This window comes from Tamandua tetradactyla, chromosome 7, assembly GCF_023851605.1.
Source record: "Tamandua tetradactyla isolate mTamTet1 chromosome 7, mTamTet1.pri, whole genome shotgun sequence".
NCBI classification, from domain to species: Eukaryota; Metazoa; Chordata; class Mammalia; order Pilosa; family Myrmecophagidae; genus Tamandua; species Tamandua tetradactyla.
Window position 1 is genome coordinate 94158913 of NC_135333.1, and position 16244 is coordinate 94175156.

A 16244-nucleotide genomic window follows, 5' to 3' on the forward strand; every position below is an offset into this window, starting at 1 on the left:
ATGGACTTTGGGCCCTCTACATGATGCCTGATGAATGCAGGTGGCTGAAGGATGCACTGATGGAGAAGCAGATTGGCGAATGATGGCGTATACTTATGAACGAAGATTGTGCTGCTACAAAAAGGAACAAAGTTGTGAGGCATGCAACGATGTGAATGAACATGTGGGACATTTGGTGAGACAAAAAAGCCAGAAACAAAAAAATAACAATGGTATGGCCATCTTGAGAAAATGTTTATAAGAAAACAGGGGCCTAGATTGTAAGCTTTTAGAGCAGACACATTAAGTCCACAGGGGTGATTGATATTTCTGAATTTCGAGAGACTGTTTTATATATTTAACCTGATATTTACAGATAAGAACGAAGTCAATCAGTTTGGGGTTAAAGTAATTTAGAACAAAGGGGTAAGGAAGACAGTGTCTATATTTTAGAACTACACATACTCTATGAGACCAATGGAAGAAAGGTTTATTTGATCTGAACTGAAATTTTCTGTAGTGCATAATCTAATTCAACCTATCTGTATAGCTCATTTGAACAACTGAAACACAGGGAGCCTAGAATAAGGAAGAGGTCCTTTAATCCTATATAGATTATTATAATGCCTGGAAACATCCTAGAGCATATTAAGCAGATAATCAAAAAGTATTGGCAAAGTCCCCTGAGGGAGGGGAGAAAGAATACGAAACTATTAAACCTTACCATCAGGGAATCCCCTGATACTGTTTCAAACTTTAGGGATATGCAAATCAATAGGCCATGCCCTTGATCATGAGGCTTACTCTTGTGAAGCTTATGTAGGTAGTGGAGAAGCTTAGACTACCTATAGGCATGCCTAAGAGTTACTTCTGGAGGACCTCTGTTGTTCAGATGTGACCTCAGTCTCTCTAAGCCCAACTCTGCAAATGAAATCATTGCCCTCCTCCCTACATGGGACATGACATCCAGGGGTGAAATTCTCCCTGGTGACATGGGAGAGGAATCCCAGGGATGAATCCAGACTTGGCATGATGGGATCAACAATTCCATCCTGACCAAAAGGGGGAAAAGAAATGTAATTAATAAAGTATCAGTGGCAGAGAGAATCCAAATAGCGTTGAGAGAGTACTCTGGAGGTTGCTCTTATGCAAGCTTCAGTTAGACGTTGCTACCTATCATAACATGCCAAACCCCCCTACCGGGACCATTCCAGCCAATCCTAAAGAACACCTAGGGCAATATATAAGAATCCACAAGGGTTCCATGCACTAGAGTAACCTTCCAGAAACCTACAACCTCCAGATGGGTCCTTGGCCCAGATAAGTTAGAAACCTAGACCAACGTCTTCAGAATATCAGATAGTTTCATCTCCCTACCCCATATTAGTGAGAGAACCTTCCAATATCAAAAATTTAGAATTGCTATAGGCCAAACAACCCTAAAGAGAGGTATGGAAAGATCAAAGGTGATGGTAGAGTTATACAGAGAAGATAGGATTTAACAAATGAATATGAATGCTGAATCATTAAATTGATATCTTTTAATCTCCAGTATTTTAGAGCAGCTAGAAACCTAAAATTGTGAAATTAAAAATATAACCCATGTCAAACTTTGAAATATATTCTACAACTAATTGTGGTGCTGCACCTTGAAATTTATAGCTCTTTTTGTATATGTGTCATTTTTCACAAAAAAAAAAAAAAAAGAAGAAAAAAATCGATTTGAGATAAAAAAAATATTTAAGCCCTCTAGCTGCCTATATTATGGAGCTACTAGAAGGAAAAATACGAGCTCATAGTACGTTAGCCCACTACAGACTCTGGGATCTGTCCTATAACCACTTGTTGAAGATTGCTTTGAAAACTATTGCTCTTTTATTTCTTTGCTTTGTACATCTGTTATACTGTACAATAAAAAAAGTTTAAAAATATTGTAACTAATTCTTGCATTTTTAATTAGTATCCCATTTACTAGTGAGAATGACCATTTTAAGATATTTAGGATCCTTCATATTGGTTACATTTTAAATTATTGCTTGGTATTTCTTGGAAGAGTTCCTTGCATATTACAGATGCTAGCCTTTTAATGTACTTTCAGTGTATCATTTGCTTTTTAGTTTTATGTATTTTTACAAACATATTTTTATTTAAAAAAAAAGTCAACCCATTTCAACAAAAAAAAAAACCCCAAAAAAAAAAAAAAGAAGTGAAACAAAAAGTCAACCCATTTCATGGTATCTGCTTTATGCAGCCTAGAAAACTAAAACAGCCTCTCTAGGTATTTTTTTCCTGGAGTCATTTTCCCAGATAGAAATTCTCCCTCCAATTTCTTACCTTGGTGTCAACCAGCTGCCAGCATTCTGGAAGCCCAGTTAGGGATGGAGGCTTATTTTCTCTTTTCCTCATAGATTTATGCCTCTTTTTTTTTTACTTTGACATCACCCAGTAGGAGATTCAAGAAGGAGCAGAGGGAAATGCATATATCCAATCTTCTATGTTCAACAAGAAGCCTAAAGTTTGTACATGTTTCTCCCCCACATAAGTTATACTTTTCTTGAAGGCAGAGACCTGAAAATACAAAAGTTTCCACATTGCTAGGAAATGATCAAATGTTCTGTAGTTATGGTAACAACTAACTGTCAGAACCAGATCTAAACTGGTTTAATGGATCAATGACAGCTTGCCTCGGGTTAATGAATCATTTGCAACTTGCCTAAGTGCACACACTTCTGAAAACCAGCCAGGAACAGTCCCAGACTTTTGAAAGTCAGCCAATCCATAACAGTATCATCTGAACAACCAGATTTAGTGGCTCCATCAACCCACTCCCACCTTGAAAAGTCCACCAATCTTCGTAACCCCTCACTTCCAGAACCCAACATAAGATCAGCTCCCTGCTTTGTTCAAAGAGACTGTGCTTAAGTATTAAATTCAGCTTTCTGTTTCAAATATCAAGTAATAGTCCTCTCCTTCCGCAGACTGTGTCTGGCACATGGAATGTACTCAATGCACAGATAAGGAAAGGTACAGAGGGCAACTGTAACTTGTTTCATAAATAAAAGGGCCTGGGTTGTTTGTCCTAGTGAGCCCTGTGGCAAGACTAAACATGGTATAAAATTCATTCAGCATTCAAACATTCATCCAAATATAGAAGCACCTGAAACTTAAGGAATATTAGCATCTGCATCCAGAAGCAATTACCTCTGCCTGCCACTTGTGATTCAAATATCTTAAACGTATGTTACCTGAACAAGTAGGATAGACTTATTAATAAAGGGGTTCTGCTATTTGTTTTCATTATGGTGTATTTTCAACCGTTTTCTTTATCCTAAATTAAAGAAGGAGGAGGGAATTTCCTCAATAGAGATCACAGCTACAGTAGCAAAACTGATTCTAACAGATGTAAAGAAAATTTATTGGGGGGTTAAATATTCTCCGAGAAACACCAAGTGAGAGAACATGTGCAGTTTGGAATTTAATTCCTTTCTAAGAATCAGAATTCACTTGTTCGTAGGATCCCCGGCATGATGCAGCAGAAGTTTTTACAGGAATCTAAAGGGACCCTAAGGAGCAGAGAGCAATAGAAAACAGGACTGCGGGACTTAAAGAGTAGCAAATGGCAGACCAAAATCACTAGCTCTACGACCTCAAAAGAAATCTAATGAGAGCGTGGCCCCTGCACTAGGCAACGCCGTCGCTGGGACTAGGAGGCGAAGACATCGCAAAGGACCAGTTACACAGAGGATGGGGCTGCAGCAGCCGCTCAGACCTCCTTTTCCGGCACCTTCTCGACACCCCTTTCTGCTCAGTTTTCCAAGACTCTGCTGCCAATCATTCCCCGAGCCGGTAACCAGAATAGCCCTGAGCAGCTGCCGCCCCTCCGCGATTCCCCTCCTGACCCAGGTCTGTGCTTCTCATTTCTCATTTCTTTTTGCACCCATGGGAACCCTGGTCTGAAGCCTTTCCCCTTTCGCCATTTGCCTAAGTCCCAATCAGACTTAAGTCTCAGCTGAGGCATCACTTACTCCACAGTGTCTTCTGTTTTTGTCTGCAGTTTTATTGAGATATAGTTACACAACACACAAACCAACTGAAGTATATAATCAGTGGCTCACACAGTTGAGCCTACAACCCCATGATCAATTCTAGAACATTTTTATTACTCCAGAACACAATGTCCTCTTGACTAGTCAAGAAGGGCTCTATAGCCCTCCAATCTAATATAGCTCTTATCTCAACCACTGCATTAACATTTCCCTTTTCCTTGTCTGTCTACCTACTAATCTGTGAACTCCTTAAAGGTAAAGACTTTATCTGGGCCAACAATTAAGCCCCAGTGTTGGCTCAGTGCCTCAGTCATTTTAAACACTCAATACATACTTGCCTATTTAAATCAAGCCTATGAAAACTGTGAGTCAAAACTGATGAGGAATTTGCAATCAAGGGTCTAAGTATTCAAAGTCATTCAGCAAGTTGATGAAGTTAGAAATAAAGCCCAACTTTTTACCCCATCAGCCAGTGCTCCTTCTCCAACACTATGTGATAGACTTCAGGTGCTTGAGTGTGCCACATAACTGCATAGAAACTGTTAGGAAGCAATGTCTACCTTCTATTAGTTGGGTTCACACACACACATACATATGCTAGATAAAGCCTGTCAATTGTGTTAACTGAATTCTCAGAAATGTCTTACTTGGCGAGAGAATATTACCTGTCAGTCTCTAAAAGAAAGTAAGTTTACAATCTTACACTATAATTATAAATTTGTCTATTCCTCCTTATAGTTCTACCATGTTTTGCTTTGTATATATTGAAGATACGTGGTTGGTTCCATATAAGTTCATGACCTATTTTTTGGATAATGTCCGTTTTGTCATTATAAAATGTTTTTCATTATCCTCTTTAGTGTTTTTTTTCCTTATTGTTTGCCTAATATATCTTTTTTGGATGTTTTATCTAAGCTTTGTGCATCATTTGAAAATACAATTAATCTTTTTTCCTTCTTAAGCCTATTTTTAATTCTTTGAAATGGACCATGAGATAAAAATTTTAGGGGACAAGAGACAGAGGCCAATCAAAGGGTGTTTCTATTTTTCTCTTTATTCTCTGTCTAAAACAATGCTAGATATCACCCTCTGCTAATGAGATTGATTCATTTTTGCAAACTTGCAAGCAGTTCTGATTTCATTTACTTATCTTGGCAATGAAACAGGGGCTTTGTCTGCAATTTACAGGCAAACATGTGGTGTCTGCTTCAAAGGGAGAAAGCATCCTCTTTTTATAACCTCTCCTGGGACAGAAATTGTGGGCTGTGGTAGCATTCAGCTGTAATTCTAATACCTGAGAAATAGCAACATTATATAGGGAATAAGAATAATTCCTTAAAAGAGACATCTCTTAGATATTTGCCCAAATTTACCCTGTTCATACCTTGCTTTTGCAGTATACATGATTTATCTTTAGGAAAAATGACACACAAATCTCATTGGGTGAGATATTTCATTGCTAATTTTCTAAGCTCAGTTGTTTCATTTTCCCGAGTAACTTCAGAGGCCTAGGCCCTGCCGTTCTACCCTGAGCACTGCTTTCTGCCTGACACAGACATCCCCCTCCCCCATAGAACACGGCCTAGACCTTGAGGAATGGAAGTTGGAGGTACTTGCAAAGTGTTCCATTTCTTCCTTGACTGTTGCTGCATCCCTAAACACCTGAAAACAGTGGTTTAAAATAACAACTAGTTATTTAGCTCACAATTCTGTAGGTTAGCAATTTGGGCTGGGCTCAACTAGGCATTTCTATGCTCTTGCATATGCATTCATGGTCAGCTGCTGGATATTCAATCACTTAGCTGGTCCACTGAGGGCTGGCTGGTCCTAAGTGGCCTCCCTTGCATGTCTGGCAGTTGGCTGACTGTCAGAAGGGGCACTTTGGTTTTCCATGTATCAGCTTCCAGGAGGCTAGTCCAGACTTGTTCACATGGCAGCAGTGTCCAGTACTTGCAGCAGCACTTCTACCACATTCTTTTGGTCAAAGAAATCACAAGGACAGCCCAGATTTGACAGATAGAGAAATAGATAAGAACTCTTAATGGGAGAAGCTGTACTGTGGCCATTTTTGCAATTATAACTGAACTAGCTATTCCTGCTTTTGTAACCCAACTACTCTTCTGTTTGCTGCTCGTGGACCCTTCCAGGCTTTGACAGCCTCCAGGAATGAGGTCCACCTACTCACTAATCTCTGTGATACTGTTCTTCCTGATGCCAGTCCTAATCAGGGTTGCTAGCTTCCTCTCCCAACTGATTCTACATGCTCTCAGTCTCTCTGAAAATCCTCCCAGTTTCTAATTCATTGAGAACTTCCTTCTTATTTTGAGCATGGTTGTTATTCACCTATAGCTAGTGTGACCACATGATTTATCATACAATTTGTGACTTTCTGAGAATGAAATTCTCAAAATTTTCTATTTCTATTATATAATAGCATAATGCACTATTAATCATTATGCTAGTACAGCAAATATAAACTGACACAGCCTTATTTAAAGACCCAGTGGTTATAAGCACAGACTCTTGAACCCACTTCGCTTAGGTTTGAATTCCAGCTCTGCCAATTACTTGCCAGTTACTATAACTCTTGGTAACAGTTTCCTCAAGAATTAAATGGATATTAGAATACTTTTGGAATAGTACTTACCTTAGAGGGTTTGGGGGAGGTTTAAATTAGTTAATCTATATAAACTATTTTGCCATTTTTATTATTTTATTTCTAAGTATTGAAGTAGGTAGGGAGATTGCCTTTGTTTAATGGTGTAGCAAATGCACTTATTGTAAAGTTATTTAATACTCTTTGTTTCTATCCATTTTAATGACTAAATACAATCTCATTGATTAAAGGTACCATAATTTAACTAAAATATCAGGAATAAAAACTGAGGGTAAATGTCCAGGAACAGGATAGAATCCCAGAATATCTGATCTTTCCCATATTGGTTACTATTTTCCTTGAATACAAAAAGGCCTCACTCTATATATTCTTGTCTTCCCAAGCATCAAGGAATTGAGAAGTCGAGGAAGTGCATTTCTCCCGTAAACTTCTTCAAATATGCTGAAGATGAATAGAATCCCAAGACTGGTTATTATACCTAAGGAGTAAAAGGTAAATCCTATTCCTTTAGCTGTGTAGCGAAAAAAAAAAAAAAAAGAAAGAAAGAAAGAAGAACGTAGACATCCATCTTAGGCTAGAGAAAAGGCCATGGGACTCAATAATATAAAAATCTAAAATGATTCCCTAACTTTATCACTCATCAGAATCACCTGGAAGGCTTGTAAAACCCAAGATTGCCGGGCCTCCCTTCAGAGTTTGACTCAGGAGGTCTGCTGTGGGACCTGAGCATTTGCATTTCCCATGTGATGCTGATGCTGCTGTCCAGGGACACGCTTTGAGAAACAGTGCAGGCATGGCTCCCAGTCCTGACTAATCATCAGAATTACCTGGGAGGTTTTTTAAAAGTACAGCTTCCCCCCCAAAAAAGTACAGCTTCCCAAGAGCCTCATGCCAGAGCCTAATCAATGAGACTCTTCAGAAGTGGGGCCCTGGGTATCTGTTTATTTGTTAAAGCTCATCAGATTCAGCAATGAGCAGGTTTGGGATTCCAGTGACCCCAGAGTACCTAGAAGTATGCTAAGCACTTAGTAGGTTTTCAATAAAGCCTTGACTGATGGCATGATTTAGACCCAGTGAACACTTTCAGCAGTTGTGTCTGAATCCTTTTGTGTGCTAATTTTTATTTGATTCTTGAGGATGATATTCTTTGGAGATTGTCTGTATTGGCCTCTCAGTCACATAAAAATGAGCACTTCTGAAAATGAAGTTCTCATAATTCTAATAGGAAAATTTAAAGAGCTCTGGCACAACCATGTAAATCATCAGACTTTCTATGGCAATGACATGACATTTTTTAAAATGCCCAAAAGAAGCTACCATGAGATTCTCTCAGATATATGCCTTAGAAATGGTTATCTTTTATTAGACTTTCCTAGCAACTGTAACAAAATTGGTAGCTCATATGCTTATCAAAATACAATAAGCTACGGTAGATTTCTCACCTGCCATGCAGGAGACCCAGGTTCATCCTGGCCACACACTTCCGCAAAAAGCAAGCAAGCAAACAGACAAACAAAAAAACCAACCAAACAAAAATTCAGTAAATGGTGCAGTAATAACGGGATACCACATGGAAAAAGAATGAAATGTGACCCCCCGCCATACAGCATACAACAAAACCAGTAGCTAGATTTTCCCTGATAGCACTATTTTCTTTGCTAATAGTCTCCATAGGCTGGTTTTTATAACAGATTTTTCTTGTTACTAGTCTAATTATTCAGCAGAGATTGAAGTGGAGCATCATTGTCAGTCTTATTGTTTTTATGGCTTTATTGAATAAGAATCAGGGCTGCCACTTCAATGATCTTCTCTATCCATAAATCAGGGATTGGATAATGTGGATTTAAATTGTTTCATTTCATTGTTTCTTCATTTCTGTAATGCCCTATCTTGGTTCTGGGTCAAATTTCCTGCTAATGAACTTCTAAATTCTGTCCAGTCTATTTAGCTGAAGTGGACCATCAAGCTTTGGCTTGTTAGAGATTTGCACAAATGTAAAAAAAAAAAAAAAAAGGTGGCTGCTGAGCTTCACTCTGAATTGTGGTTCATTTGGAGAAGTTAGTTATTGTATAATTTGTAGATTGGGTACTGAACTCATTATTTCTGAAATTAGATCATAATGAGCTATTAGTGACCCAAATGGAAAAGCACACCTCATATTCATTAATAAAATGTAAAACAGAATTTTATCATTCTACTTGCGATAACAAAGAACACAAAAGCAATGTGAAAATTAACTTAATTGGAAATATTATAAAATTATTTTCAACATCATATGTTTGAATGAAAGAGTTGTTTTGATTGCTAAGTAGATAATAAAGAAAGCAAAGTAGTAAGCCTGGTTAAAATTTGTGCAAATGCTTTACAAATTGCTTATTTGATAGTCCCATCACAACACATAATAGTGGTACATTTAATAGGAAGACAGTTCAAACTGGAATCGATGACTTAGTAGATAATTTCAGGCAAGACTACAAGTTGTTCAACAACTTTTTCATCTTTTCAAATTTATGTCATCTTTTGTATCCAAAGAACATTCTCCGATATATAGTAGGCCATCTGTAATTATTTGTTGAAAGAAGAAAAAAAAGGAAAGGAAGGAGGGACAGAAGGAAGATAGAATGAATATGGTACACTAGAGAAGTCTAAGTGCTTCAGAGAAACAAACTATGCATCAGCTGTAATTCTTATTTTAGGATTAGTTAATTCCATTTTACAGATCTCTTTTGCTAGCCCAATTCTTTCCTGTAAAGTCCAGATTCTAGTTCTTTACTGGACACCTCCACTTCAGACTCTGTAGCCCATTTTGTTAAAAATACAGATGCTGAAACTGGACAAATCTCTGTTCAAATCTCTGCAACCCCAACTGACTTCAGTGGTGTGACCTCAGATAAGTGACCTTACCTCTTGGTCTCTCATTTGTGAATTGGAAATTGTAATAGCTTTTCTATCTTAAGGTGTGTTATAAAGATTAAATGAATTAAGGCATGTAAGACATTTAGAACAGTGCCTACATACCTGTGGTAAGGAGCTTCGGACATGGCGCCCAATGGGCTCCACCTCTTGGTATTCAACCCTTGTGTAATCCCCTTCCCTTGAGTGCAGCCTGGACCTAATGACTTGCTTTTAACTAACAGAATATAACAAAAATGATGGAATGTCACCTCCATGATTAACTTACAGAAGACTATGCCTGCCATCTTGCCTGTACCCTTTCTAACTGGCACTCTTCTTTGCCTTCTTTCTTGTTCTCTTTAATGAAGCTAACTGCCATGTTGTGAGAAGCTCTATAGAGCAACTCACATGGCAAAAAAACTGAGGGAAGCATCCTGTCAATAGTCCATGAGGAAATGAGGCCTCAGTCCAACAACCTGCAAGGAATTGAATCGTGCCAAAAATCACCTGAATGAGCTAGGAGGTGGATTCCTCCCAGTTGGGTCCTGAGATGACTTGTGAGTCCCAGAGCTGGAGGATCCAGCTAAGCTGTGACTCGATTCCAGACCCAAAGAAACTGTGTGATAATAAATGTTGATTTCAACCACTAAATTTGGGGGTAATTTGGTAATGCAAGAAATAGATAACTAAAATAACATTCAAGCACTCTATGGACGTAAGCTAGTAACAGACTTCTCAAGTTTCATACCTCCTCCCCCAACCCTCACATCTCAGTAAATGGGGCCATCATCCATCCAACCTATCAAGCCAAAAGCCTAAAAATATCATCTCTAATTCTCTTTTTCTTACTCCCCTTCCCCAAATCAACCAGCTTCATAAATATCTAAATAAGAGTGTTTTAGAAACAGAAAGTTCAAAGGATCTAAGGTAAAAATCAGCTTGGACAGTTAACAAGAAAACTGAAAGAAAAACTGTGTGGTCTGGAAGGAAGGAAGAACCCAGTAAAAGGGACAAAGAACTATGACCAAAGAAACCAGTTGAGTAACTGGCCCCCTGGGAACTAGGCAAACCTCTGAATTTGACTAAAAGCCCAGAGCTGGCAGTAGAGAATCCCGAAGATGACTGAGATTAAGCCTGACGCCTGGGCTGAATGACAGCTTAGAATAGGATATTTTCCTTTTATAGATAATAAAGTTAAATACTTCTTGCATACCTCAGTCTGGGGAATAAGATTTATACCCACTAGTAATAAAATAACTACATAAAATTTTGTATTTACTTAATCAACTATATTGCTTTTATCTATTTATATATATATTACCAAATAAGTAGGGCTCCAAAGGCAAATAAAAGACCAGGAGGAAGAATGAATAGGGCACTTACTTTAGATGTGGCTAACAGGGAAGTGTCTGAGAAGACCTCCAAAAAAGAAGACAATTCCAAAGGAAGTGCTTTGAGCTGAAAGGGAGGAAGAATTTTTATTAAGGATGAAAGAACAGAGATATGATAACTACTGAAAGGATAACAGCAAAGATTGAAAAGCAGGAGATATGGGAAAATGGGCAGCTCCTCCTTGAGGTATTTTGGGGGAAATCCAGGTCCTCAGAAGAAAGAAGGTAAATTAACCATTGTTTGAAAGGTTAAGAAAAGGTTAAGGATATAAACAGACTGCAGCCTTTCTTAATAAGAGTTTCTCATCTAAACCTCTGAACGCACATGATTTGAATGCCATTTCTCAATCTTCCCAAGGATGGTGAATCTGGAATATAGAATAGATGACACCATTCTAGATGCTAGGGGAAAAGTTATGAATTCCATGCAATGGATGTCATTGGGCAGTAGGGCTTAACTGTTCTTGGAATTCCTATTGAGAAAGGTTACACGGCCTCTCCTAAAGACATATGTTAAGGATAAACCCACAAATGACAATAACAGAAAGCAGGAATTAGAACATTATATTTGAAATAAAACTGGAGCTCTCACCCAGTGGAATTTCAGGCTTCACTGAGTCCTTGCATTCTAAGACTTAGCTGGGCATAGAGTAGTCAGATAATTTACAGGATGCCCAGTAAATTTGAATCTCAGATAAATGACCAATGATTTTTATTGTATAGGTATATCCCATGCAATATTTGTCTCATTCAATATTTGGTCCATATATACATAAAAATTTATTTATTGTTTATCTGAAATTCAAATTTAACTGGGTACCTTGTATTTTTATTGGCCAACTCAGGCATCTCTGCATGTACATGTTCAATGGTATGAACCAGGAGAGCAAACTCCCAAAGAAGGAATAGGCCAATTTTCCTGAGTTTGTTCAGCTAGTCTCTCCTGGTTATGATATAAAGAAACAATATCCAGGCATCTTCAAACACAATCTATTGCTTCCTAAATTGGTTGGGTCTATGCTGCAGTCATGACCTGAGGAGGCAGAAGCCTCTATGGCTCTCTAGGGACACAAAGTGGAACATGAGTCTGGCCATAAGGTGACTGCTAGAGCCTGGGTAATTCAGGAATATGTGATAGGGAAACAGAACTTACAAATTCCAACACAATCATATCTCTATGGTCAGTGTTGATTAGGTTTTAACTGGGATCCAAGGCTTATTCTGGTTTCTACACATTCTGAGTATTCTTTAATAGAATTTTTTTAAACCCTCATAAAAATCAATTGGTATGGCCAATTGATTTTTTTTAATTTTTTAATTTTTTTTATTATGATCATTCTGTTCTACATATATAATCAGTAATTCATATCATCACATAGTTGCATATTCATCATCATGATCATTTCTTGGAACATTTGCACCAATTCAGAAAAAGAAATTAAAAGACAACAGAAAAAAATTCATACCTACTATACCCCTTACCCCTCCTTTCATTGATACCTAGCGTTTGAATCTAAATTGATTTTAACATTTGTTCCCCCTATTATTTATTTTTATTCCATTTGTTTTACTCGTCGGTTGATAAGGTAGATAAAAGAAGCATCAGACACAAGGTTTTCACAAGCACACCAGTTACATTGTGAAAGCTATATCATTATACAATCATTTTCAAGAAACATGGCTATTGGAACACAGCTCTACATTTCCAGGCAATTCCCTCCAGCCTCTCCATTACACCTTGACTAACAAGGTGATATCTATTTAATGCATAAGAATAACTTCCAGGATAACCTCTCAACTCTGTTTGGAATCTCTCAGCCATTGACACTTTATATTGTCTCATTTCACTCTTCCCCCTTTTGGTTGAGAAGGTTTTCTCAATCCCTTGGTGCTGGGTCTGTGTTCATTCTAGGATTTCTGTCCCACGTTGCCAGGAAGGTCCACAACCCTGGGAGTCATGTCCCACGTAGACAGGGGGAGGGTGGTGAGTTTGCTTCTTGTGTTGGCTGGAGAGAGAGGCCACATCTGAGCAACAAAAGAGGTTCTCTTGGGGGTCACTCTTAGGCCTAATTTTAAGTAGGCTTGACCTATCATTTGAGGGGTTAAGTTTCATATGAACAAACCCCAAGATTGGGGGCTCAGTCTATTGCTTTGATTGTCCCCACTGCTTGTGAGAATATCAAGAATTCAACTTGGGGAAGTTGAATTTTCCCCCTTTCTCACCATTCCCCCAAGGGGACTTTGTAAATACTTTTTTATTCACTGTTCAAATCACTCTGGGATTTATCGGGGCATCACTCTGGTCAGACCAACAAAATCTCATGCCCTACTCAAGGTTCCATGTACTTATGGTGTTCAATTAAGCTGTCTACATAAGTTATATTCAGAAAGGCACTAGTCAAAATATAAATTTTGTACCAAATAAGCATTTTTTGCTATAGTATCACACATAAGTTAAAATTTTAAAACATTAATTGCTATCTATTTTCAACACCCTGCAGTAATGACATTCGTATGTTCTTCCTCATGCAAAAACATTTTTAAAATTTACACATTTAGTCACTATTATTATACACTCTAGGCATTCCTAGATTATACCATCTCAGTCTTTATCGTCTATCTTTCTTTCTGATTTCATTTGTGCCCCCAGCCCTCCTCCCTCTATCATTCTCACGTTCAGTGTTTTAACATAATTGTATAACATTTTAGGTAGTATTGTGCTATCCATTTCTGAGTTTTTACAATCAGTCCTGTTGTACAATCTGTACCCCTTCAGCTCCAATTACCCAATATCTTACCCTATTTCTATTTCTTGATGGTCTCTATTACCAATGAAATTCTCCAAATTTATTCACGAATGTCAGTTCATATCAGTGAGACCATACACATACAGTATTTGTCCTTTTCTTTCTGTCTAATCTCACTGAGCACAATGCCCTTAAGGTCCATCCATGTTGTTACATACTTCATAACTTTTTTCTGTCTTACAGCTGCATAATATTCCATTATATGTATATACCACAGTTTGTTTAGCCACTCATCTGTTGATGGACATTTTGGCTGTTTCCATCTCTTCGCAATTGTAAATAATGCTGCTATAAATATTGGTGTGCAAATCTCCGTTTGTGTCCTTACCCTCATGTCCTCCGAGTAGAGGACCAGGTCATTTGGCAATTCTATATTTAGCTTCCTGAGGAACTGCCAAATTTCCTTCCACAGTGGTTGTACCATTTGACATTCCCACCAACACTGGATAAGAGTGCCTCTTTCTCCACATTCTCTCCAGCACTTGTCATTTTCTGTTTGATTGATTATGGCCATTCTGGTGGGTGTGAGATGATATCTCATTGTGGTTTTGATTTGCATTTCTCTAATAGCCAGGGAAGTTGAGCATCTTTTCCTGTCCCTTTTGGTCATTTGTATTTCCTCTTCTGAGAAGTGTCTGTTCAAGTCTTTTGCCCATTTTGTAATTGGGTTGTCTGTCTTTTTGTTGCTGAGTTGAACAATCTCTTTATATTCTGGATAGCTGATACTTTATCTGATATATCGTTTCCAAGTATTGTCCCCCATTGTGTAGGCTGTCTTTTTACTTTCTTGATGAAGTTCTTTGATGCACAAAAGTGTTTAATTTTTAGGCATTCCCATTTATTTATTTCTTCAATGCTCATGCTTTGGGTGTAAGGTCTAGGAAACCACCTCCTATTATAAGATTTAAAAGATATCTCCCTACATTTCTTTTAAAAGTTTTATGGTCTTAAGAGCTAATGTTTAGGTCTTTGATCCATTTTGAGTTAATTTTCATATAGGGTTTGAGATATGGATCCTCTTTCATCTTTGCAGATGGATATCCAGTTCTCTAGACACCATTTATTGAAGAGAATGTTCTGTCACAGGTGAGTTGGCTTCACTGCCTTATCAAAGATCAATTGTCCATAGATGAGAGGGTCTATATCTGAACACTCTATTTGATTCCATTGGTCAGTATATCTATCTTTGTGCCAGTAACATGCTGTTTTGACCACTGTAGCTTCATAATATGCCTTAAAGTCAGGTAGCATGACGCCTCCAACTTCATTTTTTTCCCTCAGGATACTTTTAGCTATTCAGGGCACCCTGCCCTTCCAGATAAATTTGGTTATTGGTTTTTCTAGTTCTGAAAAGTAAGTTGTTGGGATTTTAATTGGTATTGCATTGAATCTGTAAATCAATTTAGGTAGAATTGAAATCTTAGCTATATTTAGTCTTCCAATCCATGAGCATGGTATCCCCTCCCATTGATTTAGGTCTTCTGTGATTTAACAGTTTCTTGTAGTTTTCTTTGTATACGTCTTTTGTCTCTTTAGTTAAATTTATTCCTAAATATTTTATTCTTTTGGTTGCACTTGTAAATGGAATTCTTTCTTGAATTCCCCCTCAGATTGTTCATTACTAGTATTTAGAAACACTATACATTTTTGAGTGTTGATCTTGTAACCTGCCACTTTGCTGTACTCATTTATTAGCTGTAGTAGTTTTGCTGTGGATTTTTCAGGGTTTTCAACATACAGTATCATATCATCTGCAAACAGTGAGAGTTTTACTTCTTCCTTTCCAATTTTGATGCCTTGTATTTCTTTTTCTTGTCTAATTGCTCTGGCTAGAACTTCCAACACAATATTGAACAACAGTGGTGATAGTGGACATCCTTGTCTTGTCCCCAATCTTAGGGGGAAATTTCTGAGTTTTTCCCCATTGAAGATGATGTTAGCTGTGGGCTCTTCATATATTCCCTTTATCATTTTGAGGAAGTTCCCTTCTATTCCTATCCTTTGAAGTGTTTTCAACAGGAAAGGATGTTGAATTTTGTCAGATGCCTTTTCTGCATCAGTCGAGATGATCATGTGTTTTTTCTGCTTTGATTTGTTGATATGGTGTATTAAATTAATTGATTTTCTTATGTTGAATCATCCTTGTATACCTGGGATGAATCCTACTTGGTCATGGTGTATAATTCTTTTAACGTGTTGCTGAATTCGATTTGCTAGAATTTTGTTGAGGATTTTTGCATCTATATTCACAAGACAGATTGGGCTGTAGTTTTCTTTTTTTGTAATATCTTTGTCTGCCTTTGGTATGAGGGTGATGTTGGCTTCATAGAATGAGTTAGGTAGCTTTCCCTCCTCTTCAATTTTTTGGAAGAGTTTGAGCAGGATTGCTACTAAGTCTTTCTGGAATGTTTGGTAGAATTCACATGTGAAGCCATCTGGTCCTGTACTTTTCTTTTTGGGGAGCTTATTTTTTTTATTATTAATTTAAAAAAATTAACTAACACAACAT

General features: G+C 37.7%; 1 long non-coding RNA gene across 2 annotated transcripts in view; it reads left to right on the forward strand.

The window, feature by feature from the left end:
- The first annotated feature begins 3682 nt into the window (after window positions 1-3682).
- The window catches only part of LOC143691643 (uncharacterized), an 82119-nt gene continuing 69557 nt past the window's right edge, over window positions 3683-16244 (forward strand). The window contains exons 1-3 of one of the 2 annotated variants that reach the window (XR_013179627.1): window positions 3683-3882; window positions 7026-7134; window positions 9906-10178. This is a non-coding gene — a long non-coding RNA (uncharacterized LOC143691643). Of the gene's footprint in view, window positions 3883-7025; window positions 7135-9905; window positions 10179-16244 lie in introns of those variants that run through there. The other variant, XR_013179626.1, reaches the window with a different exon arrangement.